This window comes from Melanotaenia boesemani, chromosome 17, assembly GCF_017639745.1.
Source record: "Melanotaenia boesemani isolate fMelBoe1 chromosome 17, fMelBoe1.pri, whole genome shotgun sequence".
Lineage (NCBI taxonomy): Eukaryota > Metazoa > Chordata > Actinopteri > Atheriniformes > Melanotaeniidae > Melanotaenia > Melanotaenia boesemani.
The window spans coordinates 2,966,015-2,991,112 of record NC_055698.1 but is presented as its reverse complement, the minus strand read 5'-3'; the positions used below and the strand labels follow the sequence as shown (position 1 = coordinate 2,991,112).

General features: G+C 40.1%; 1 protein-coding gene across 3 annotated transcripts in view; it reads right to left on the bottom strand.

Annotated features, from left to right (window-relative positions):
• The window catches only part of thrb (thyroid hormone receptor beta), a 173,023-nt gene that overhangs the window by 111,208 nt on the left and 36,717 nt on the right, over positions 1 to 25,098 (bottom strand). For 2 of the 3 annotated variants that reach the window (XM_041967297.1, XM_041967299.1), the window contains exon 2: positions 5,658 to 5,669. The gene's annotated coding sequence lies outside the window, so the exon portion shown is untranslated. Of the gene's footprint in view, positions 1 to 2,834; positions 3,082 to 5,657; positions 5,670 to 25,098 lie in introns of all 3 variants that reach the window. The other variant, XM_041967298.1, reaches the window with a different exon arrangement.

Sequence of the window (25,098 nt, the reverse complement as noted above, 5' to 3'; positions counted from 1 at the left end):
TATTTAAAGTCGCTCAGTGATGATGCCTGTACAAATGCTGTTTTGCACATCAGGTGTAAAATAAAGGTTTTTTTGTTTGTTTGTTTTTTTTCTTGCATACAAACATACAAGCTGCTTTAAAGGTTAACCTTTTTTTCCACTTACAGCCTGTTCATATTTTCAGTAACAAACTACAGCAGCTGGTCTGATTTGAGCCTCATTGTTCGATACGTGTAAAGAGATGCCTCATAACATAAACAACATCTTCCTCCTCATCCTGGAAAATAATTATATTATCGGCTGGACCAGGGCTCCTGTTTTCGTGAGCACAAACCTAAAGCATAGGTATCACCATTACTCATTAAACTAGACACTGGTGTTTGTATTTGTTTCCTTCATGTTTTATGACAATAATGTAAATTAAAATTAGACAACAATACAGAAGCAGTGAAGATGGCCTTCCCCAAATCATTGGCTTTAAGCTGAGTGACGTTATAGGCGAACGTTAACATTATTCACTGATGTTAGCTGACCTGCTAATGAGCAGACGAACTTTCCACTGCGTTAACTTACATAGCAAATTATACTGCTGACAGTGAAGATGATGGCATCCTCCATTTTTTATGAAATCATAAACACGTCGGATTTATAAGATTCACATGAATGCCATGTTTGATTTTATAAACTGTCATTTTTGATGAAAAGCAAAAAGTTTACAGCTATGCAAATGGCTCCCAATGCCCTTGTTTCGGCCTCCTATCTCCATGCTGGCATTGCATCTTTGCTTCTTCTGCTAGAGAGAGAGATTTTTCCCTCCTGTTAAAGTTGCATTTCGTAACTTTCCAACCTTAAAACATCTGTTATGTGTATTTCTGGAGCCATTACTGTCCAGCAGCATCCCAAGGCTGACAAACCGAACTATACAACTTTTTCCTTGCTTTCTGCACCGCGTTGCACGCTAGCAAGCTCATTCAAAATGAGTCGTTTTGAATGAGCAACGCGGCTGATTCAGCTAAGAAATGCAAGAAGATAGTATCGGAGGAAGAGATAAGAGAGTCAAGATACTTTTACTAGCTGGAAAGAGCTTACAGTACAGGCAGGATGCAAGATAGACGCTGGATTAGCCGTTGATAGGGGGTGCACTAGGGAGGAAATCTGCAAAAGTTCTTCAGTGCATCTTTAAAAGTGAGTTATTTTTCTCTCCACTGTTGCCCACCACCCATGAAGCTCAGGCTGGGGGTTTGAATCGAGGACAAGATTAACTGCAATCCGTTGGTTTCCTTAGCTAGGCTAATATTTTCTATGAACTGCCTTGAGTTGATTATGTCTGTAAAGTGCCTTGAGATGTTGTGAATTGGCACTATATAAATAAAGCTGAATTGAACTGAATGCCGAAATACAAATCAACAACATCCCAGTAATTTGCAGTCTGGACAGGAATCTACATATGATGCATCCCTCTAGCACAGCTAATCCACGTCCCACTGATGCTCTTTAAGGATAATTGGTGTCACCTCCGTCACCTCAACCATCACTCCACAGAGCAGCACAGTGAGAGGCAGAAAAGTCACGATGAAGTCGCTCACTTCTCTTCCTCTCTCTCTATCTCTCCATGCCTATAAATAATTCAAACCGTACAACCCTGAGAGTGTTTTTCAACTTTTCCTGAAGCATGAAAATATAGCCCTACACCGGCTGCTGGGGGGTCCATAAGCTCCTCGTACCCAACACCAACCCAATCCAGATTAAAACGGGATCACATCAGGCCACACAGAGGGGTGCAGGCAGGTATTCACAGGAAACATTTGCTGAATCAGGGAAATGGATTAGAAACCGATGGAAGTCTTTGAAAACAGGCTAAATTATTTCATTTTTATAAACATAATGATCTTTAATAAGTACAGATTTAATGAGACCACAGCTATTTTTATGGGTTAATTACTGCAGGATTAAACAAAAAACTACTTTATTTTTGGCTGGTCTGCTTTTTCACACCCAGAGAACCAACAAAGAGCTACGTCATTACATCCCTTTAAAGGTCCAGTGTGTGAGAATTACTGTCCTCTAGTGGCACAGATGGGTATAACAACTTGTGAATTTACAGTGTCCGTCAGAGGCAGAACTTCTTCCAGAAATACAGAAGTTTGAGTGGATCCAGTGGCCTCAGGTGCAGCGATGACTGCACTACAAGTAACTACTTCAACATTGTGTACATGTGTACTGTCTACTTCCATGGTGCTTTTATGGCATTACTTATCCCAAACGGTGCTCCAGCTCCTATCAAACAAAGCCGGTACTAAACTTCTAAAGCTTCACATGGAGTTGTTTGTCCATTAAGAGACACCATAATAAAAATAGTGGCAGCTGCCATGTATGTGGACCCATGGAAATTATGTAAATGCTTCATTCTAAGAGAATAAAAATGCAACTATTTTTTTTGGTAAAGTGATTAGATACCAATAGAAACATAGTTCTTAATGAAATTTTATGTTTTCTCCCATTGAACTTTGATTTTGTTACATGTTGCACCTTTAAATGTCTCATCCAAGGTTTGACCCTTCCTCCAGTGTAATCTGAATTTCTGTAAAAGGACCAAGTCCAGGTAAACAATTGATCTTCTCTCATCTTCAAACTGATGTCTTATAGATGCACTTCCTGACTTCTGACCTAAAAACTCTGCGTTTCGGACTCGTTTGATGGCACTCAAACCACCACAGCTGAAACAAAGTGCTGCGCACAAATATAATCAATATACATACAAATAAAAACATGAGACAAAATAACAGCTAAACCCAACACAATAAAAAACAATTCAAACAAAAAACAAATTAAATCAAATAAAAACAAAGTCTCACCGGGGTTGAAAGCCAGAGTAAAAATGGCTTTTAAGATGAGCTTTGTAAATGGACAGTGAAGGGGCCTCTGATGTGTAAAGCAGATTATTCCACAATTGTGGAGCAGGAACAGAGAAGGCCCGGTCCCCTCTGAGCTTCCTCCTGGACCTGGTACCTGCAGGAGCAGCTGGTCAGCTGACCTCAGGGACCCAGAAGGCGAGTAGGGATGAAGAAGCTCAGGTAAGGCGGCGACGTGACGTACTTACATCTACCGGAAGAAAACAAACTCCAGTTCCTGCTTCCTTACAGTAGTGGGTATCAGCAAGAAATATAGAGGCTAATGAGGACCATCATGTCTGATCTTTAATAAATGCTAGCTTGTTGGCTGAGATGAATATTTATCTCCAGAAATGTATGAAATTATTGTGTTTACACTTATTTAATCTGTTGTCAAACATGACTTGATCATTACTTAAATCAACATTAACATAATAATGCATTCGTTGACAAACATATGTGCAGTATTAATATGTTTATTTAGTTTTAACCCTCAGTAATCCGATCGATTTTACCTCTCTGTATTATATTTGTTTTCTAAACTGTCATTTAGAATCTTCCTGGTGCTCCAATAGGATTTTCCACTTACTTTCAGGTTAAACTGTCGTGTGTTTGTAAATGTTTCCGTACCTTTGGGGCAATAAAGTTGCACCAAGCTATTAAAAAAAAAAAAAAGAAAAATGAAAACAGCCAAGTCCTGCGCTGTCACCGAATTGGAACTGAAAATTCTGGCCAATCAGATTAATCAATCAGAAGGTTACCGCCCCCGACTGACAAATACACCCGCTGAACAGAGAGAGCGAGCAGAGTTTTCCGACGAGAGCGTACTGGTGAGTGTGGGGGGGCGTGTTTTACGCTCGATGTGCTGCGTTCACGGCCCCGCGAGTAATTAAAAACTCCAGCGATCAGAGCAATGCGCTCGCTCGATTAAGAAATGCACTGCTGAATTGATAAATACGCTCGCCAGGGTATTTGGTACGCTCATCAAGGTATTTGGCAGCGATGTAACGCCATAGTTCCATAACCCCGCCCCTGTCCCTGATGTCCGCTGCTCTTTGCTCTGGTCCAGCCAAGAGTTGGTTCCAGGGGGGCACCGGTTTTTCAGTGCTGGAGACTGAGCTTCGAAAACAGCAAGAACTGGTTCCAAGTTAGTTTCTGGCTCCAAAGCAGCATTGCAACCAGCTTGGTAGAAACCCCCCCAGAAGTCTGAGGTTCAGGGTAGATAAAGCACATTAATAACTGCAGAAGATGGTAGTTCTACCCAGTCAAACCCTGCTGGACCGAGCCAAGGTTAAAACCCGCTGTTCTGACTGAAAATCTCAGGATGCTGCTCCGTTTGGGGTTTGGGCTCTTTTTATTTGTACTGTTGTCAAACAATTAAATATATTAATGTTTATTTCTCTAAATCCACACTGATATCACCACTCGGCTATTTTCCACAGGCAGCATTCAGTCACGTCGACTGTCTTGCAAACAAGAAAGCGCTACAGGTGTATTTGCTCCGTTTAACCGTGCTACACGTTTCTGTCTTTTTAGTTGTGTCTTACATCAGAACCGCTGCAGACCGATCAGAGATCAACACTTTAACGCTGCTTTCTTCTAACATTCACCGGAAGGTATTGCCTCCATACCAGGGCCCTGGAAAAGGTTGCATGGTAAAAATTCAGCTTCTGACTGATGGCACTATGCTCAGCACTTCTGTTTCAACCATTCTCAATTCGATTGAAGAAGAACACAAGAAGAGGAATCTAAATTATTCTGGGTCATATACAACTGAAAGTATCAGAATGGTAATGTAGTCATTTTCTGTTGTTTTCAACAGTATTAGAGCTGTGCTGCTGTCGGCTCATTCAGCTGCAGAAAAGCACAGCTCCTCGCTCCACTTAGCTGCTGCTAACACTGTTCTAGCTTTCTCTGGCTTCTCTTTTCATTTGTTCCTTCCTGCCGAGACAAAAAGAGCCCTTCAGCAAGTAGTTAATGCAGGTTCTTCCAGTGCTTCCGATAAAACACAGAGACTGTCTGACCTCGGCTTTCTGTAAACTGTAAGTATTGCTAGCAACAAGGTGTCAGAACTAACAATGCATTTTTAAAACAGTAGGAAAGTGTGAGTGTTTCAGCATGTTTTCTTCATAATAAGCTTTATTCAACGAACACCGGCCTGTGAGAACAGACGGCAGGGAGACCAGCTGCAGGAGATTCTGAATAGAAATCATGAATAGAAAGAACAACAGCCTCCATCAGCTTTCATGCTGGGTGCATGTAAAGTTCGTCTCTAGAGAACTCCTTCATTATCATTTACTCTTTAAATTAGCTTGTGTGCGCGGTCAATAAAGAAAGAAAACTAGAACAGGCCAACAATTAAATCATGTTTATGCTCATCTGGAATAAAAACAAATGGTCTGCAAACCAGTAACTAACTATGAAATTAGAATGTAGCATTAGTGTGAATAAAATAAAACAAAATAAAATAAAATAAAATAAAATAAAATAAAATAAAATAAAATAAAATAAAATAAAATAAAACAAAATAATAAAAGTATCATTGCAAACATCATCAATAATAAAATAACATAAAAAATGTATCCAAATAAAAATTAAATAATATTAAATTCAGAAAAAAGATAAAATAAATTAATATAATGTAAAAATTTAATTAAATTAAATGAAAACAAATTTAAAGAATTAAAAACAATTTTTAAATAAATAAAACAAGTAAGATCAAATAAATTATTTCTGGGATACCTGAACATTCACATTCAAACAACAGTAAAAGCAGGTGCATCTTACCTGTACTGGTGTCTGTGTTTGGAGGCGATGATCCCATCACATAGAAGAGAAAAACAGAGTTCACAGTCACTTACAGAAAAAACCTCAAATGAATCAGTTCTTTGTGAGGAACAAGGCCAGAGGTCAAATTCTGATTCTGCTCTGGTTCATTTTCATGCACAGTGTTGCATTTTAAAGACACTGCCGCCATCTTTGTTTTGTTTGTGCTCACAGGAGACGCTGCTGGTTGATGCAAAGCATAAATCCTAAAAAGCTGGAAAAGCAAAGAGTCATTATATAGAATAGAATAGAAATACTTTATTAATCCCTTCAGAGAGCCTTCAGGGAAATTTGGGTACACACTTAGTCCGTTTTTAGAGAAAAAAGAAACCTCACTATTAACTAATACCCCACAGATTTAGCAAGTAACTACATGTTTAAAGATTCTAATCACAAGTTTGATTATGATAATTTGTTTAAATAATTTGTTGTCTTAACTGTTTGTTGGTGATAGAAATGGTTTTACTGAGCTGTTAGCTGAGATTCTGGACTTTCTGTGGATACCACACATGTTTATAGTTACATCTACAGACCTGACGCTACACCCGGAAACGAGATGTTAACCCTTAACTCCCGGTAGCGGAGGCTGAAAATGAAAATTTAGAGAAATTATAGGCCAGAAATCTGGATAATGAAGCAGTGAAGCTGCATGGATGGAAGTTATTGTGCATATTGTGAATATTTCTCTCTCCTCACCATCTAGAAGCTGTGAGATTCTCATCCTGCTTTCTGTCTGTTCACCTGATGCTGATATTCATCACATATTGTTCCTTCTGTGTTTAGAAGGAAGCAGCTTCACAGCTTTAAATTCATCCTGCTGACTTTTTACCTTTTAGTTAGTAAATCCTGAACATTTCATCCTTCTTCCTCATAAATATTTGATAAATATATATGAAGAAATATTTTATATGAAAATTGCTGCTAAACCTGTTTATGTGTTTAGTGCAGGGGTCTGCAGCCTTTCCAATCCAAAGAGCCATTTTTCCCTCAGCCAGCTAAATAAAACTACTTTAGAGTGTTATGAGACTGTTATGAGACTTTTCAAAAAGGCAAATTAATATATATTTTTAATGAAGAGCCACCATAGGATGTTTGTTATTTTTGAAGAACCACATTTTTATTTCCATTTTTAAGGTTTTAAAATAAAGAAAAACATAAAACCTTTATAAAAAAAAAGAGGATAGACAGACTTTCTGCTAAGGAATGTAGATATTTGTGGAAAATGATGTAAAAGAAAGAAAAAAAAGTCCATTGTGGAAGGTCCAGAGAGACACTTGCAGCTCCAGAGTTGCAGGTTGGAGACCCCTGATGTCGTGTTTGTAAACCAAAACTCACTGCATTTTCTTTTATACCTGTAGGCCTTTTTTTAAAGGAAAGAGACATTTTGCACGTAACGATGCAATTAATTGCAGCATGTCATGTGATTAATCACGATTAAAAATTTTAATCGTTGCCCAGCACTAATATATATATATATATATATATATATATATATATATATATATATATATATATATATATATGTATACACACCCAAAGCTTGTATATTGCAGAAAGAGTGCCCACTTCACTGTAAGACCATCTTCATCTTTTTCTAAACAGCTGGTACCGCCATGATTCTTTTCAAACTAACGTAGAGTCACAGGAGAACACAGCAGGTTTTTCTAACTGGAGTTTAACTTGTGACCAGAAATCAGCAAAGCTAATCTTTGTAATCAATGACTCCTTGTTTGTGTGGTTTGCTTGAAGTGGACAGAGCTGTTCTCAGGGTTTTCTTACATTACCATATAATTAATTGGGGTTTGAACTGTGTTTGGTTTGGATGCTGATGCTGCAGTGTTTTAGCTGAGTTTCTTCCAGTCATGTTGCTATGCTACATGTTAGCATGTACCGTGCACGGATCTCACTCAATCCCCTGCACAGGAGACGCTCGCAAGAAAGAGGTTAAAAAATCTGCCAGTCTTTAAAAGAACAAGCACAATTTAAACTGATACTTGGAAGGAAACGTTGCAGTTTGTTCAACCTCCCATCAAGGTTTCTGACCAATATGCACCATAACTATAAACAGCCTGAAAACAACCTATTATTTTTCTACTAAATGGACAAGTCGCCCCCGCTGCTCACAATATGAGCACAGGGAAAAGGAAAAGAGAAAGAATTCCAGTTTCAGTCCGGTTCTAACCTTTGTGCAGCTGCTTTGAAACATTTGTTTAAACAACCACACACTGAACAGACGAGACACTGGTGCTCGTTCATGGCATCACTGATAAGAAGTTCTCCTGCTCAGTGAAGGAAGTGTGTGAGCAAAGATGACACACCAGATTAAACAGATCAAGCTCGGTGATGTGACATGTTCCTGCTCTTCAGCCAGTTAAACCATTATTTCACAACAAGTTACTGCCATTAAACACAGCTTTAAAGAGTTAAAAAAAGTCTGGCTATTCGACCCACCTTAAATGGAGCTAAATCAGCACCGTAACGTTTGCTCTTCTGAAATAAATATTTGAAAATGAAAAAATGTAAGCTGAAAATGAAAGTCACACTTTCATTGTGAACTTTGAAAAACAAATAATTAGATTAAAAATAAAAGAAAAATGTATCAAATTAACATTTGACACATTTTGAGGGGCCAACAATTAGACAACATGAGTGGCAATGGATGTTTAGTAGATTTCCCACGTTTCCTGAAGGCAACATCATGAGAGGGAATGCCTTCAGCCTGCTGTTGTCACTCATGACTCCACACCCCTTTCTTCTTTAGCCACGCCCACCACACCGGATCAGGATCAAAAGTTTAAAAAGTGAACAACACGAATCGTGAAAGTATAAAATTAAAGTCTGATAGTGAAATAAAAATCTGAAACTGTAAAAATAAAAAAAAAGTTTTGTTCTTTATAGGAAAGATTTGAATCAGAACACAAAATTTGAAACTGAAAGAAAAAATATCTCAAATATTAAAGTTTATTTTGAAAAATACAAAAAATTAACCCAACGAAATTCTAAATTGATATAAATATTTGATACACTGTGTTTTATTTTGAATCCAGTTATTTGTTTCTCACAGTTCACAGTAAAAACGTGACTTTAATTTTCAAATTACATTTTTTCACTTTCTAATATTTCTTTCAAATGAACAAATATTATGGCCCTGATTTGGCTCCATACCGCTACACCACAATCAGAGTGGCTCACTGGTGTAGAAAAGTCCCCGACTGGAAGCATAATCAAAGCAGGGCGGATGAACAACGCAAATAGATTCACTCATGGTTTTACTCCAACTCCCCAGTGGAATAAAGTGGGAAAAAAAGTTTAAAAAGAAAAGGAAATCACAAAAACCAACATCTCAACTAGTGTTAAAAGCCAAAGCAGCGATTTAAAGACAGCAAGTAAAGAGGCCTCCTTAACATGTGGAGGTAACTGGTTCCACAGTTTCGGTCCAGCGCCAAGGTTAAAAGTCGAGCTGCAGCATATTGGACCAGCTGCAGCCGATCAAGGGAGGTCTGACTGAGCCCACCATGAAGTGCGTTCCAGTAGTCCAAGCAATTCAAAATAAAAGCATGGATTAAAATTTGGAGATGATGCAGAGAAAGAAATTGTTTACCTTCGACAGTTGTCTTAGCTGAAAGAAACTAGACTTGACCACTGAGCTTTCTTGTGAGTCAAGTCTGAGGTTACCATTAAACAAATGTGGCTCCACTTAATAACACTTATCTAAGATACAAGGTCAGAGGTAATGATCAGTATCTGCCAAGAGCAACAACAGTGCTGGAGAAGTCACTCATAAGCTCCGTTTGATCTGGTGATGCCCAGAGAGAATCTCTGAGTGGTTTTAATCATAAAGAAAATCTGTTATACACTTGGAACTGTAGCTAGCCGAGGTTAGAGCTGGATGATAATTCGATAACAATATAAATCGATCAATAGACATGTGGTGCGATAAAAAAATAAGGGTTGATAAAAAGTTCAATAGGAAAATATGGTTTCCCCTCCTTTTTAATGATAGCCTATCACGCAGCTTTATACTACAGTATTATACTATACAGTATTATACAGTATTATTATATAATACTACAGTTCCAACCAATCACAAACGCAGACCCATGCACGCTGTGTCACCAAGCCCCGCCCCTCTCAAACCACAACAGAGAGCATGTGCACGGCAAAAGAAGTCACAGCAAGGAGAGGCGGAGAAAATTGTTACCAAAAGTGGTTGGATGAGTAAAAAAATCCCCCATAGTGATGCTAGGCTGAAGGGTGTGTTGATTTTTGCCTCCAGATTGTTTTCTTCTGGTCAGACGGTGTTCGTTTACATGGCAGCCTAGTCCTATCAGTTTCTGAGCTACCTAAAGGCCAATTTCCCCCGCATTCCTGCTGCGCCGCGGTTTCATTCTGACCTCCATGTCTCGACAGCTCACACCGGGAGCGTGTCAGACACGGAGCTTCCCCGACGTCAGTCCATGTAGCCGGATCTGTGAGATCACACAGTCACAGGGGAAGTGGAGAATCTAGGATGAACGTCTCGTCTTCCATGATGAAAAAAAAACTACTGAGACCCCCTGACCATTAATGACGTAATGTTTACACGGTTTAGCATTCGCGCTGCACAGGGGCTTTTATTTTGAAATTTACCAGAATATAAAACTGATTTAGAATTTCCATATTCACGTCAAGCTCAGCTCGAACCAAAGCGAACATGCACCTGGTGGAAACAGACCGTAAAACTGGTCGTGTGCTATTCCCACCAAAGGAAGCTATTCTTTTTATTTGTTTTATTTCCATTTTTTTCATATTTATTTATCAGATTTTCTGGACTCTTTATTCTTTATGTCAGCATTTTTTGACGTCGCTAAATTCTTTTTTTTTTTCATTACTTTCAGTTTTGGTTGAAACGGTGGTTGAACATGAATTCAGTGTTTGTGTGTTCTTTAATGAAAGTAAATCATTATGTAATAGCATAAAATCGCTAGCACTGCACTAAAAATATATTTTTCCAATATGTTTTTTGTTTTTTTAATAGCAATATTATTTTTTCTACATCATCCAGCCCTAGCTGAGGTTCTTCTGAGGTTGTGGAAATTTCAGGGTTTATTCATGATTTTGCATAACCTCAAAAAGTTTACTTCCTCTTAGAAACAGCACCATCTGCAGCATTTAGCCATAATGGAGAAGTGATCAGATTAAATTCATGACTCAGTAATGCGGATGACTCTTCTACCTCCATTGGCCCGCAATCAGAGAATTTCATAGAAGATGAGGGGCTGACTGATCACCTCGGCTGCTATCGTATAAGATAGCTGTCAAAAAGACGTATGCATGATTCTAAGATTTGTAGTCGTATTTTTGTGTTAATAAAAGTTTTGCACACAAATCAAGGCTGTCATATATGTGCGTCTGGTCAATTTTGTGGATTAGGAGTTGTTTTATGTGAGTATGAATCTTAAAGCTGTGAGTGCAAAATCTTGTGAATACAACTCCAATTTCTACGAAGACAAAGTCTCCTATTCTGTGTGGACACGAATTCACGTTTTTGGGTACGAGTAGAAAAGTATTCAGATGACGTCACAAGGGAGGAGTAATCGATCTGCCGATTGTACAAAACACAACAAGCTCCAATTTCAAAGATGGCTGAAGAAATTGCAGCGGGAGGAGCTACCGGCTCAAGTGAAGCATCACAGGTAAGATGTTCAAGCGGTCTTTATTTATATATTAAAGAAAAACATACTATTTTCAATAATATTCTTTGATTTAAAGACGTACTGCTATAGTTTGCCATGTCGGGTAGTGCTAGCATTAGAAGCTGGCTTGTGCTATTAGCATTGATGTAGCGTGGAAACTATAAAATGTTTATTCTTAGACAATGTCGATTGAAATGCGACTTTTATGGATTTATTAATTACGCTATTTAGTCGATCAGTCTGTCCTCGCCAATCCTCTTTTCCATTTACCCCACTCCCTTCGCCCGCCGAAGCTGAGGATAAATCAATCCATGTACCGGTGAATAACCGTATTTATTATATATGTCATGATATGCATATTTATGTAATCTTCTCTGCCATAAACACGATATTGCGGGGGTTGCGGGGGCGTTTGAGTGACGTGACCTGGGACGCCGATGGAGTGAAAAGACTTAATTCCTCAACCAGCGGAGCACCGTTGCTAGGGGCATTGGCGTCCCTAGCAACTGTGCTCCGCTGATTGATCAGATGACAAAGATGATGCTCAGGGAGGAAATATGCCAGATATTTGCCCTATGAGGTTTTACGTGGTACTTAACCAACTTCAGAGTAATAGTGATGGTTAAAGAAATCCATTGCAACTTTCTACTGGGAGGAATTAAGTCTCTTCACTCCATCGGCGTCCCAGGTCACGTCACTCAAACGCCCCCGCAACCCCCGCAATATCGTGTTTATGGCAGAGAAGATTACATAAATATGCATATCATGACATATATAATAAATACGGTTATTCACCGGTACATGGATTGATTTATCCTCAGCTTCGGCGGGCGAAGGGAGTGGGGTAAATGGAAAAGAGGATTGGCGAGGACAGACTGATCGACTAAATAGCGTAATTAATAAATCCATAAAAGTCGCATTTCAATCGACATTGTCTAAGAATAAACATTTTATAGTTTCCACGCTACATCAATGCTAATAGCACAAGCCAGCTTCTAATGCTAGCACTACCCGACATGGCAAACTATAGCAGTACGTCTTTAAATCAAAGAATATTATTGAAAATAGTATGTTTTTCTTTAATATATAAATAAAGACCGCTTGAACATCTTACCTGTGATGCTTCACTTGAGCCGGTAGCTCCTCCCGCTGCAATTTCTTCAGCCATCTTTGAAATTGGAGCTTGTTGTGTTTTGTACAATCGGCAGATCGATTACTCCTCCCTTGTGACTTCATCTGAATACTTTTCTACTCGTACCCAAAAACGTGAATTCGTGTCCACACAGAATAGGAGACTTTGTCTTCGTAGAAATTGGAGTTGTATTCACAAGATTTTGCACTCACAGCTTTAAGATTCATACTCACATAAAACAACTCCTAATCCACAAAATTGACCAGACGCACATATATGACAGCCTTGATTTGTGCACAAAACTTTTATTAACACAAAAATACGACTACAAATCTTAGAATCATGCATACGTCTTTTTGACAGCTATCTTATACGATAGGCTGCCATCTTAGATCTGGACACCAGAGGAAGCAGAATATCTTTCCACTCATTCTGGTTTCCACTCATTCTGGTTTCCACTCATTCTGATGGTTTCTGTAGCTGTTGCCTGCGCATGCTTGAACCACGTTGGGGTTACGTGACGTAATGAACAGGACTGTGGCGGATACGTTTTTGTTAGAAAGTGAAAGAGTTCAGGATTATACCATATTCTGACCGTCAAAAGGTTCAAAATAAAAAAGAAAACCCTTTTTCTCCTCAGCTAGTTGGCACTGCACATGTCAAACGATCGTAAACTGATTGGATCACTTTATCCAGCGTCCATGTTAAGGTTCCAGCTTGAATCTCCGATCAGTTAATATCAATCAAATAGAAAAGATATTTGTCCATGTAAACGTAGCTACTGACTGCACAGCGTCCAGGTCCTTTAGCTGCAGAACAAGCCCACATCATCATCCCTCCACCACCGTGCTAAGAGCTGCTATGACAAACATGTCCACTTTGTCTGGTCTGTCCAGTGGACATTGTTCCAGAAGTCTTGTAGTTGGTTCAGATGCAGGTTTGCCAACTTAAGCCTTGATGCCATGTTCTTGTTAGAGAGAGACGAAACTTTCTCCTGCAACCCTTCCCAACAAGCCGTACTGGTTCAGTCCTTTTCTAAGGGGGTGGTCATGATCTTTAACATTTAACCTGCTAACTGAGGCCTGGAGAGTCTGAGATGGAGCTCTTTCTCTGAGCACTGGATGGTCTGATCATGGGCTGAACTGGCTGGGATGTCCACTCCTGGGAAGGTTGGCAGCTGTCTTGTGAATAATCATTTGTCTCTGTAGAATGATGGACTCCAGATAGTTTGAAAATGACCTAATAATCCTTCCCAGTTGCTTCTTAAATATCACTGCTTTTCTTTCCTCCTTAGAATTATGTTAACACACATGAGCCTGCAGAGCAGCAATATAGAGGTTCTCATACTTACTTTGATTTAAAAACACACACTAAAACTGTAAACTAAAATAATAATGTTCAAATGCCTGAAGAATCCATGAATATGAAAAAAGACAAGTAATTAAACCTTTTGTCTTTCAATGGAAAATTTGTCGACTTTTCCCTTCTGTTTATTGATTACTTTAATTTATTACCTGCATCTTGAAAATTAAGATATAATGCTCATACTGCATCAAGCTTGAAAGGTCAAAGCACACACACTGAATGATGCATGTGCAGGAACCAGCAGGCAAAAATGTAGGCTGGGTTTACAAAACTACTATCAGCTTCCTGGAGCCATGACTTCTACACATTCATGATAAAGAAAGGCCTGTTTGGGCAATTTTTACAGCTTAATAAAACAGTCTGACTCCTCAACGCTTGCTCCAAAAGTTAGCATGCATAAGGTCCTTGAAGAAGCTGATTAGTAATTGTGATTTGGACTGGCTTTTAACAGGAACAGTGGAAGTCCAGTTGATTAAAATCCCAGTTCGACTGCAGAAGAACTTCAGGAGGATTTAGCAGAATTTGGGGCAGCTATGCAAAACAATCACCCTCAAGAAAAAGTCATAAAAAGAGAACATTTGCTGCATCCTGACAGGTTTGCACGTCTAAACAAGCTTGTGTGGACTCACTAAGCTCACACTGAGCCAAGCTATGTCTGTTTTGTGTTTTCATGAGACAAAGCAATCTGTGTATTGTTTGTACAACCTGTACACAGATAGAAATGTTAAAGCTGCACTTTGTGATTTAAGCACAGTTTATGCTGGAGCCACAACCAAAGCTTGGCATGTGAGATGCAATGAAAACGTTGAGTCAGATTCCACTAAAAAGAAAAAAACCCAAAGCCATTATACAGCCCACACCTCCCTGGAAGACTGGATCAGCTTCGCTTGTGCAGTGCAACCATCGAATTTAAATGGTTTTAAAATCACTTTAACTGTACAGTAATTCTGTATATTTGTAAGAAGGTGCAGAGTTTGTGACAGGTGTATATTTAGAGCGTTTGGAGTAACCATGCCATCTTTTTTTTTGACCTAGCAATGCTACACTTTCCCTATATCCATTTAAACGCTCTATTTTCACAAAAAACCCTCCTTTCAGAAATGTTTTATCTCTCGACAGACTTCCAAACACATAATATTTGTTGCATCTATTAGATTTGAGTCCACTGGGAATCCCTGGCTCGTCTGACATTTAAAAATATAAATCCTCCCGTACTCTGGATAACGGCTTGACTCCCGGTTTACTGCAACATGTTTCAACATGACAATAAAATGAAGATTTACGTACATACCAGTGAGCTTCACCACTGCACTCACATAACAGCTACAACAGGGGTTGATCCTTCATTCCTTCACATTTTACATTTTCTAAATGTTTAAGACATTTTTGGGGAAAATGTGGTGGTTTAAGACATAAATCTTATAAACTTTACGAAAAACAACCTTTGAGTGTATTTTAGTCTTTTAAATTCTTTTAGCAGAGCAACATCTGCTCCCATCCAGACAACGTCTCTTTCAGGAAAGACCTTGCAGATTTCAGCAAGACGATGCTGAACCACATCCTGCATCCATCACAGCAGCATGGCTTCACAGGAGAAGAGTCCGGCTGCTGAACTGGCCTGCCTGCAGTCCAGACCTTTCACCAGTACACAACATCTGGAGCATCATGGAAGCAGAAACCCAGCAACCAAGGTCCAGGACTGTAGAGCAGCTAGAATCCTGCATCAGACCAGAATGGAACAACATTCCTCTCCTAAAACTCCAGCAACTGGTCTCCTCACTTCCCAGACGTTTCCAGACATGTTAGAAGAACATAATATTGGTTGATGATATGTGGAAATCATTGTTTTCTGGTTTTATTTACATTCACAATGAATCACTTCCTTCTCCATATTTCTGTGCATCAGCAGACTGGATGGACTGTAAGAGGTAAAGGTATGGAGAGACAGACATTCTGCTCAGACTTTACGATGAGATTAAAATCAGATGGATTACTCCCGTTTGTTTTCTTTCTGCCACTGAGAACAAATGAGCATGACTGTGAAAAGTAACACTGCTGCTTCTGCTGTGGCTTGAAGAGGATTAGGTCACTAAACTAAGATTAGACAGAGCAGGCTAATTAATGCGTAAGATAATCAGCTTATCAATGCTTGGTCATCGGGGTAACTGAGTACTTTCCAGTAAAGGCCTACAACAGAACTGGCAGTCCATCAGTCTACTTGGATTGGATCACTGTCCATCTACTCATACGTAGTGTTGCTTGTGTTGTTCTTACTCTCAAATGTAAGTCATTTTGGATAAAGCATCTGCTAAATGACTGTAGAATAGAATAGAATAGAATAAAATAGTGAATGAATAAGTTAACAACAGCAACTAAACTGTAAACGAACTACGCTGCAACATTTTGGGGACTTCGTAGCACTGCCATGTAAGCTGCTGATTGAAGGCCAAAGACACCGGCTACCTAAGAAACACTCACATCCAAAGGAGAAGCTGACAGTGAAAGAGAAATTTAGTAGCTGGACTGATAACTATGCACACGATGCCAGATTCCTGGTGGGCTGCTTAACTCTTGGGCTGCTGTGCCCGTGATGTGCCTGTCACAAAATAATAAATTAAATTGGGTAGGTAAGAACGGGCCTACACTTTCATCTAAGTAGTTATCTGAGAAGAATAATCAGTAAAGATGCGGATCAATACAGAAATAACTATTCCTCCTATACCAACATTTATATAACTAAACTTTCAGGATAGGTAGGAACTACTTCTTCTTCCTGAAATGAGAAACAAAGCACGGCGTCGTGTTGCAGCGTCGCGTTGTTCACTCACTGCTCAGTCCGACATGCAGTGATGAGTGGAGATAGTTCATCTTCACGAAAAGCAACGATGTGCAGTTCGACCACAAACCTCCTTAAACATCTGAGAATCCGTCATGACACAGAAGCAGAGGAGATGAGGTTGTGATGAAGGAAACTCAAGATTTAATTTTTTACATTTTTTATATATAAAACACCGAGTGCATTTACTTCAATCAAAATCCATAAAATTCCAGTGTTTTCCCCAGATTCAGAGCTACAAATGTTATAGACAGAAAAACAATAAAACATGCACAGCTGTTGCCATGACTACCATGACGCTATCAGCGTACACTGGAGCAGGAGAAATCCTCCATCTGCTCCTCACTGGAGCAAGATGCTTCCATCTCCACCTGCCTGAGAGAATCTAGAAATCTCTCTTATCTTTGTCAGATTTCCGGCTGGTTGACGTGTTTTCCGACCCATGCACTCTGTCCTCTGACGGACACCTGTGTGTGCGCGCACATGTGTGTGTGTGTGTGCTCGCTGCCGTGGACACAGAGAGCAGCTATAACATGTCGTCATGGAAACCAGATACATCTGACTGTTTTATAAAAGTACAAGGTGTAACCCTGCTCTAGAGGAAATGTGGCTTTAAATGACCATATCAGATTTTTTTTAAACTACGTGCGTGGTGACATCATTTCCTGTTGTTGAACATGACAGCACCCATTAGCATTAGCTGCTAATATGAGTGCCGTGGTCTTAGCATTAGTTGCTAATGTGAGCGGTAATATGCTGCAAAAGACTTTATAGGTGGACGTAATCCACACTGGTGAATGAAAACATCTGAATGTGACATCACCTCGGTAAGAGAAGCTGATTGGACGGAGGCGACACAGGAAACCAGTTGTCACGCGAGAATAGGGTCACGTTACTGGAAATGAGGATATATAAAAAAATTAAAATAAAAAAAATTGATCTTGAAGTTTTATGAATCAATATTGGATTTATTTGATTTGAATCGATTAAAATCGTGAGTGACTTTTTTTGACCCAGCCCTACTATCCAGATACCATCAGGTAGGGATGCACAATATATGTAAGGGCTAATACCCGAAGAGGTGTCCATTATCATAAATTAATGGACGACGCAGAGGCGTGAACCATCCGACGCATCCGCGTCATTCATTAATTTATGATAATGGACACCTCGAAGGGCATTATCCCGCTTATACCATGGTCACTTAAAGAAATAAAGAAAGAAGGAATGAAAGAAGTTATAAATAAATTATGCATTAATGTTGTTTTTTACTGTTAAAAAAGACACAGAACCTGCAGCTGAGTCGGCCACAGTTATGTTACGTGACACAAAGAGTCATTTCAGAGGGAGGGTGCAGCTCTTACATCCAGAGGATGATGTGACATTTTGTTTCAAAGTCCACAGATAGTTTCTCAGATTGTTTTTATTGCAAGAAATATTATCCACCATTCACTCTGATCATTAAATGTGTATCAAGCAAGTAAGTCTATCCTAAATTGTTTTTATAATATTATCCACCATTCACTCTGTATCAAGTAAGTAAGTAAAGTAATCAAGACAGAGAGACAGAGGACGACCTGATTAAAATTAAATGTAACATTGCTGTTCATTGTGACATTTTATAAACATACTGGTGACGCTGGTCCAAACGCTGCTGAGCATTCATGCTCTGTGAGCTTCAATGGTGAATCAAATAGATTGTTCCTGTCGTGGATGCACCATGTGGAAGCTAAGGGCTGCGACACTAGAGCACATGGAGTGAACGTGATGATGGTGGAAGGCAACGAGAGAAGCGAGGAAAATGTGGATGAAGAAGAACTTGTGGCTAAACAGAACAGCACGTCGGCCATTTGGAACTACGCTGGTTATTAGTGTAAACTCTGCTTCATCTGACAGAAACTGCTTCAATCCACACTGGAATGTACAATAATCTCCTTATAATTTATTAAAAATTTGTAAAGAAACATATTCAAACTTTTGCAAAGGCGGTAAAATTTCTATTTTATCTCTAGTCTTTAGGCTGATTCTGGCTGAAAAGTGTGTGTGTGTGTTTTTCTGGATGCACAGTTTGCTCTCCTCGCTGAACTTTAAATTTGTATGCTGCACAGTAACCTCTGTGGCCTACAGCAGTGTTTCCAATCAGCAGGGGTTCCTCTTTGAGAAATGTCAAAGAAGTTTTTCTTTCCTACTAAAATGCATTTCGCTTCCAAGCCGTTTTGCCCAAATGCCAATTTAAACCAGTCAGAGAGCAGAGCTGAACTTAAAAACATAACCAGGTCATTCATTAGTGTTACTGCAATATCAACCTCCAAAGGGTTCAATACCCCATAACCAATAATAAAAAGCAAGTTTTTAACTTGAAATAAGATGATTTTTATATGTGTGATAAGACATCAGCCATTGATGTCATGCCTGAGCAACACCAGAAGAACCAATACTGACTATAGTCAGGCAAGTTGTGTGTTTATGAAATCAGATTGCACAAGTCTTCATGCTGAGATGCTAACTACTTAGCTGGATGCAACTCGTATGGAGACACTGCCGAGTCCCATCAAACTACCAGAGGACAGACAAGCCTGCAGTCTTCATCTGAGGACAGATTTTCGTTATCCGTAGCCAAAAGAAGCTCGCTCAGATACCTAATCAATCAGCCAAGTGTGCAGCCGTTCGGCTGGAAGCCGTTCGTCTGTCAAGTTCAAGGCTCGAGAATTCTGTCCTGCCAGCCTGGTTTTACCGGTCCAAGCACTGGACAGGCGGTTTCTACCTCGTCTTACTGACTGAGTGCTCATGTGTTTGTTTTTCAGCCTGTTCTAAACACCTTGAATTGAAACCCGTTCAGATCCGGCTCAAATAAAAGGCATAAAACACGCATCTGGTAATTTCTCCACTTCATTTGATGTCTGACTTTCAGGGTTTTCTCGGTGGGATTTCCTTCCTGATGACGTCATTTTTACCTCCTCTCTTCTGACAAGCTCTGAGGCATTAGGTTTGTGGGGGTGTGAGCACGTGCATGTGGGAATTCTTGCATGCGAGTATGTGTGTGTGCACATGCACGTGTTTGCTGTATGAAGTGACTGAGATTTCTGTCTACCACCTGAAGAACATCGTCAGAGTTTGACCTTTTCTCTCTCAAGCCGATGCAGATCTGATGCTTTCATCACCTGCAGGACTGATTACTGCAACGCTCTTTAGCAGCTCTGTAGCTGTTGCAGAACTCTTACGGTGAGCCCTGTTTTAGTTTTTATGCTCCACATTTGTGGAACAGTGTGGCAGAGGACTAGTCTGCCAGAGGACCTGAGGACCAGAGGACTAGTCTGCCAGAGGACCTGAGGACCAGAGGACTAGTCTGCCAGAGGACCTGAGGACCAGAGGACTAGTCTGCCAGAGGACCTGAGGACCAGAGGACTAGTCTGCCAGAGGACCTGAGGACCAGAGGACTAGTCTACCAGAGGACCTGAGGACCAGAGGACTAGTCTGCCAGAGGACCTGAGGACCAGAGGACTAGTCTACCAGAGGACCTGAGGACCAGAGGACTAGTCTGCCAGAGGACCTGAGGACCAGAGGACTAGTCTACCAGAGGACCTGAGGACCAGAGGACTAGTCTACCAGAGGACCTGAGGACCAGACGACTAGTCTGCCAGAGGTTCTGAGGACCAGAGGACTAGTCTACCAGAGGACCTGAGGACCAGAGGACTAGTCTACCAGAGGACCTGAGGACCAGAGGACTAGTCTGCCAGAGGACCTGAGGACCAGAGGACTAGTCTGCCAGAGGTTCTGAGGACCAGAGGACTAGTCTACCAGAGGACCTGAGGACCAGAGGACTAGTCTGCCAGAGGACCTGAGGACCAGAGGACTAGTCTACCAGAGGACCTGAGGACCAGAGGACTAGTCTGCCAGAGGACCTGAGGACCAGAGGACTAGTCTACCAGAGGACCTGAGGACCAGAGGACTAGTCTACCAGAGGACCTGAGGACCAGACGACTAGTCTACCAGAGGACCTGAGGACCAGAGGACTAGTCTGCCAGAGGTTCTGAGGACCAGAGGACTAGTCTACCAGAGGACCTGAGGACCAGAGGACTAGTCTGCCAGAGGTTCTGAGGACCAGAGGACTAGTCTACCAGAGGACCTGAGGACCAGAGGACTAGTCTACCAGAGGACCTGAGGACCAGAGGACTAGTCTGCCAGAGGACCTGAGGACCAGAGGACTAGTCTGCCAGAGGACCTGAGGACCAGAGGACTAGTCTACCAGAGGACCTGAGGACCAGAGGACTAGTCTGCCAGAGGTTCTGAGGACCAGAGGACTAGTCTACCAGAGGACCTGAGGACCAGACGACTAGTCTGCCAGAGGACCTGAGGACCAGAGGACTAGTCTGCCAGAGGTTCTGAGGACCAGAGGACTAGTCTACCAGAGGACCTGAGGACCAGAGGACTAGTCTACCAGAGGACCTGAGGACCAGACGACTAGTCTACCAGAGGACCTGAGGACCAGAGGACTAGTCTACCAGAGGACCTGAGGGCGGCTGAAACTATCGGAGTTTTTAAAACTCGGCTCAAGACCTCTCTTTTATCCAGGCTTTTAATTAGATGTTTCTTATGAAATTGATTTAATGAAAGTCATTTACTCTCCTTGTTTTATTTTATATTATTTTATTTTATGTTAATTTATTTTACTATTTTTTTTTATCTGTTTTCTTGTTTAATTTTGTACTTTTTACTTTTTTTAAACACAATTCTGCTTTTTTGTTGTGCAGCCTTTTAATTCAGCCTTTTTATTGTTTGTTGTCTTAACTCCTACATATATTTTTATACAAGCTGCTCCTATTTATGTATTTAATTATTATTATTATTTTAAGTTAATTTGACCCCTTTTAAATTGAACTTCTCAGTGTTTCCCTTTTAATTATTTCCTTTTAAATATCATGATCCTCCACGCCGGGGGCTATGCCTGCTCAGTCTGCAGGCTCGCAGTGATCACTCATGTCTGGAGGGTTGGTGCCATCCGGTACTACATCATAAAAGTTGTAGTGTGGGCCCCGGCCAGCCATTAACTGGCTAGGTCCTGTGGTGGTGGCCTCTGTGGTCGTGGATGGGGGAGGCCCCGGTGTGATACCCAGAATATCGCTTCCTCATAGCAGCATTAGGCCTGACGTTGGGGATTGGGGTTTGTCTGTGGGGTTTGGATTAGTGGTTGGGTCGGTAGATGGGGGTGAGAGATGAAGAATAGGTGTGTCTTTTTTTTATTTGGTTAAGTTGGGTATGTGAAGGCTGTTTTATTGTTGATATTTAGTTATTGTTGCGTAAATCACTTTGTACTGCTCTTATGTATAAAAAGTGCTATATAAATAAAAATTTGATTGAAGCACCCATATTGCTGCATGCTACAGACACGGAATGACTGAAAACATACCGGAGCAGGACATTTTTTATCATAAAACATTTAGAAAACTTCTACACGGTCATATGCACATGTGTACAATCAATGAAACTCAGGACCTTTCAGTCACTGACGAACACTGGAAGGATTTCTGTCATTTAAAAAAACCGGAATCAAAGCTGAAAATAAAGACTAAATCTATCAGATGGAGCCGTTTTCAGTTCATCTGAACATCTAAAGTAAGCCTGCAGTGTAACAGGAGTTACTGAGCTTTGCTTCTTTTTAAATAGACTTGTATGTGATTATGGTGCAGATGAGGCAAACAAAGTCTGCCAGCTTTCCTCCAACATTCCTGCAAAAACCAGTAAATAAAAGTTTTAAACTTACTCTTTGTAAATAGAGACAGATCTCCATTTAAGCTTAGATTTCTATTTTTTGGACCAAATTAGATCTCGAGGTGGGGTTGAGACGACACAGACACAATACAATTAAGACTAATTTCAGCAAAAGGGTTAAAGTGTGAGATAAAATCAGCTTTCCTCTCAATCCACCACAAAGAGGAGTCAGAAAGCTGCTTGTCTAATTCTCAGCCATTTCCTCCAAATCAGGCTGAATCATCCGATTACTTAGATATCTGTAAATCTAATTAGCCTTATGTCTCCTCTGAATATCCCTCTGCTAACACACTAGTATGAGATTTTGTCCTCCGATCTCAGCATCGGTCATATTTCCTGCCACACCACTAATAATGTTATTATAGCCATATAAGGAAAAATCCAGACATGAATTTCCTGTAACTTCTAACAACTAACAGTTGTGACAGATTTATTGATAACGGCAATAATCACTTATCACCTTTTTTCATGTGCTGTACATCAGCAAATCTTTCCCAAAAGAGCTGCTGATGCCAGCACACACATCAGAGATGGGTTGATGGAGCTGCAAACTGTTCTTACATGACAGCAAGTTATTATTAAAGTCAGTGTGGTGCCTTTGAATGTGATCTACGAACACGCATCTCACCGCTAATGACAGCTGAACTCTGCAACGAACTTATGAGGAGGACTCAGTCATCACATTTTAATTTTGAGTTTTAACCTCCACCTTTCTGCATTGGACTTAAACTTGTGATCCTCAGGTGGGGATCAGCACAATCTGATGAAGCTTTAGGTGACTTTTTTATGTATTATTATGTGTATTGGCATTGTTTTATCTCGTCTTTTAATGCCTATTTTTCATCCCTCGACTTATTTATACCAGCTATCAGTTAATTTGTTTTTTTCGAGGCTGGATTTACTTTACAATCAAGAAAAGATTGATTATATCTCATCCTGATCTTAGCTTATTTAAAGCTTTTATGACTATAACGTACAAATGTAAATCCCATGCTAATGTTGATTTTTCTTCACTGGTTTTATTATTCTCGTAACAGACATAAAAACGTTTCTCCTACAATTATATTTGGGTGGCGCCTCTCCTGCCTTTAAACCTTTCTTTTAGCACAGGCTTAAACGTTATTGTGTCTCATTTACACGACTGCACATCATTTCTTCTCTGCTCTCTGTGTTGCGCTCGGCCCGAAGTGAACACAGAAAGCACATCACAAAATACATCCCCACCCACCAGAACTGTTTCAACACTTCACTCTCAGAATAGATTTTATTACCTCCGCCAAGGTGGAGGTCATGTATTTGGCGGCGTTGATTGGTTGGTTTGTCTGTCTGTTTGTTAGCAACATAACTCACAAAGTTATGGATTTTCATTAAATTTTCAAGAAATCTCAAATGAAATAAGGAACAGGTAACTAAGTGTTGGGGTTGATCCAGGATTTCTTTAAAGGATTCTTTACTATGGGGAGATGGGCATAATTTTGCAATTAGAGCTTTTAACTAAAAAATATTGCTCACACTCATTGGCCTCAAAAAAAAAAAAAAAAAAAAAAAAAAAAACACAAGAAATTACAACAGCTTGGCGGACGTCTGCACTGAGTGCTTCTAGTTAACAATGTGGCTGACTACAGCCTACTGAAGTCTCCATGAAGTACATACATAGATATACACACTTGTGGCTACAAGTGAGCTAATTGCTAAATAAACTAGTTAATATTTAATCTTTATTTTACCAGGCAAAATGTTAAAAACAAATTCTTACTTACAATGTTGGCCTGGCAAGCACCAGAACGAACTTGCAGGACAGGAAAAAAATTAATAAATAAACCATAATGCACATAAATTTCAATAAATTGTTTAAAATGTTGTGGTTTTAGGTTATAGAAAAATATTTACAGGTGTCATTAAAAATCTCCTTCAGGGGGTGTTTAAAAACAGAGATAGAAATAAAAGCATCTAATTTCAGAGGTTTTTCGTAACAGGTTCCAGTCACCTGATGCAGCAAATGAAAAAGACATTTGACCAAAGAGAGATTTGGTTTTGGAGAAGCGTAGCATGATACGATGGGAAGACCGTGTGTTGTACTTGACTACTGATACTGGATGCAGAAGCTGTGTGAAATGACTTTGGAGTGTTTTATAGATGAGAGTGAACCAATAAACAACAAGTACGTAAGGAAGGCCATTTAATCTAAGAGTAAAGCAAACAAGGATGAAAGAAAGAAGCGTTTGTTACAAATCGAACAGCACAGTGCTAGATTGTGTCCAGTTTTTGAAGAGTTTGCAAACATCGGTAGATTGTATCACCATATGGGGCGGCGTGGCTCAGCAAAGTAGTCTCAGCGGTCGTCTTGTAATCTGAGGGTTGCCGGTTCGATCTTCGGCCAAGTCGAGTTCATGTTGAGGTGTCCTTTGGCAAGACCCGAACCCCTAATTGCTCCTGATGGGTCGTGGTTGAGCGCCTTGCATGGCAGCTTCCGCAATCAGTGTGTGAATGTGTGTGGGAATGTGATGTATGATGGGTATCAGTCCAGGTACAGAAAAGTGCTATATAATTACAGACCATTTACCAGTCAAATTAAGGGGAGAATTGTCTTTTCAACAATCATACAATTTGCCTCAGATGTGAATG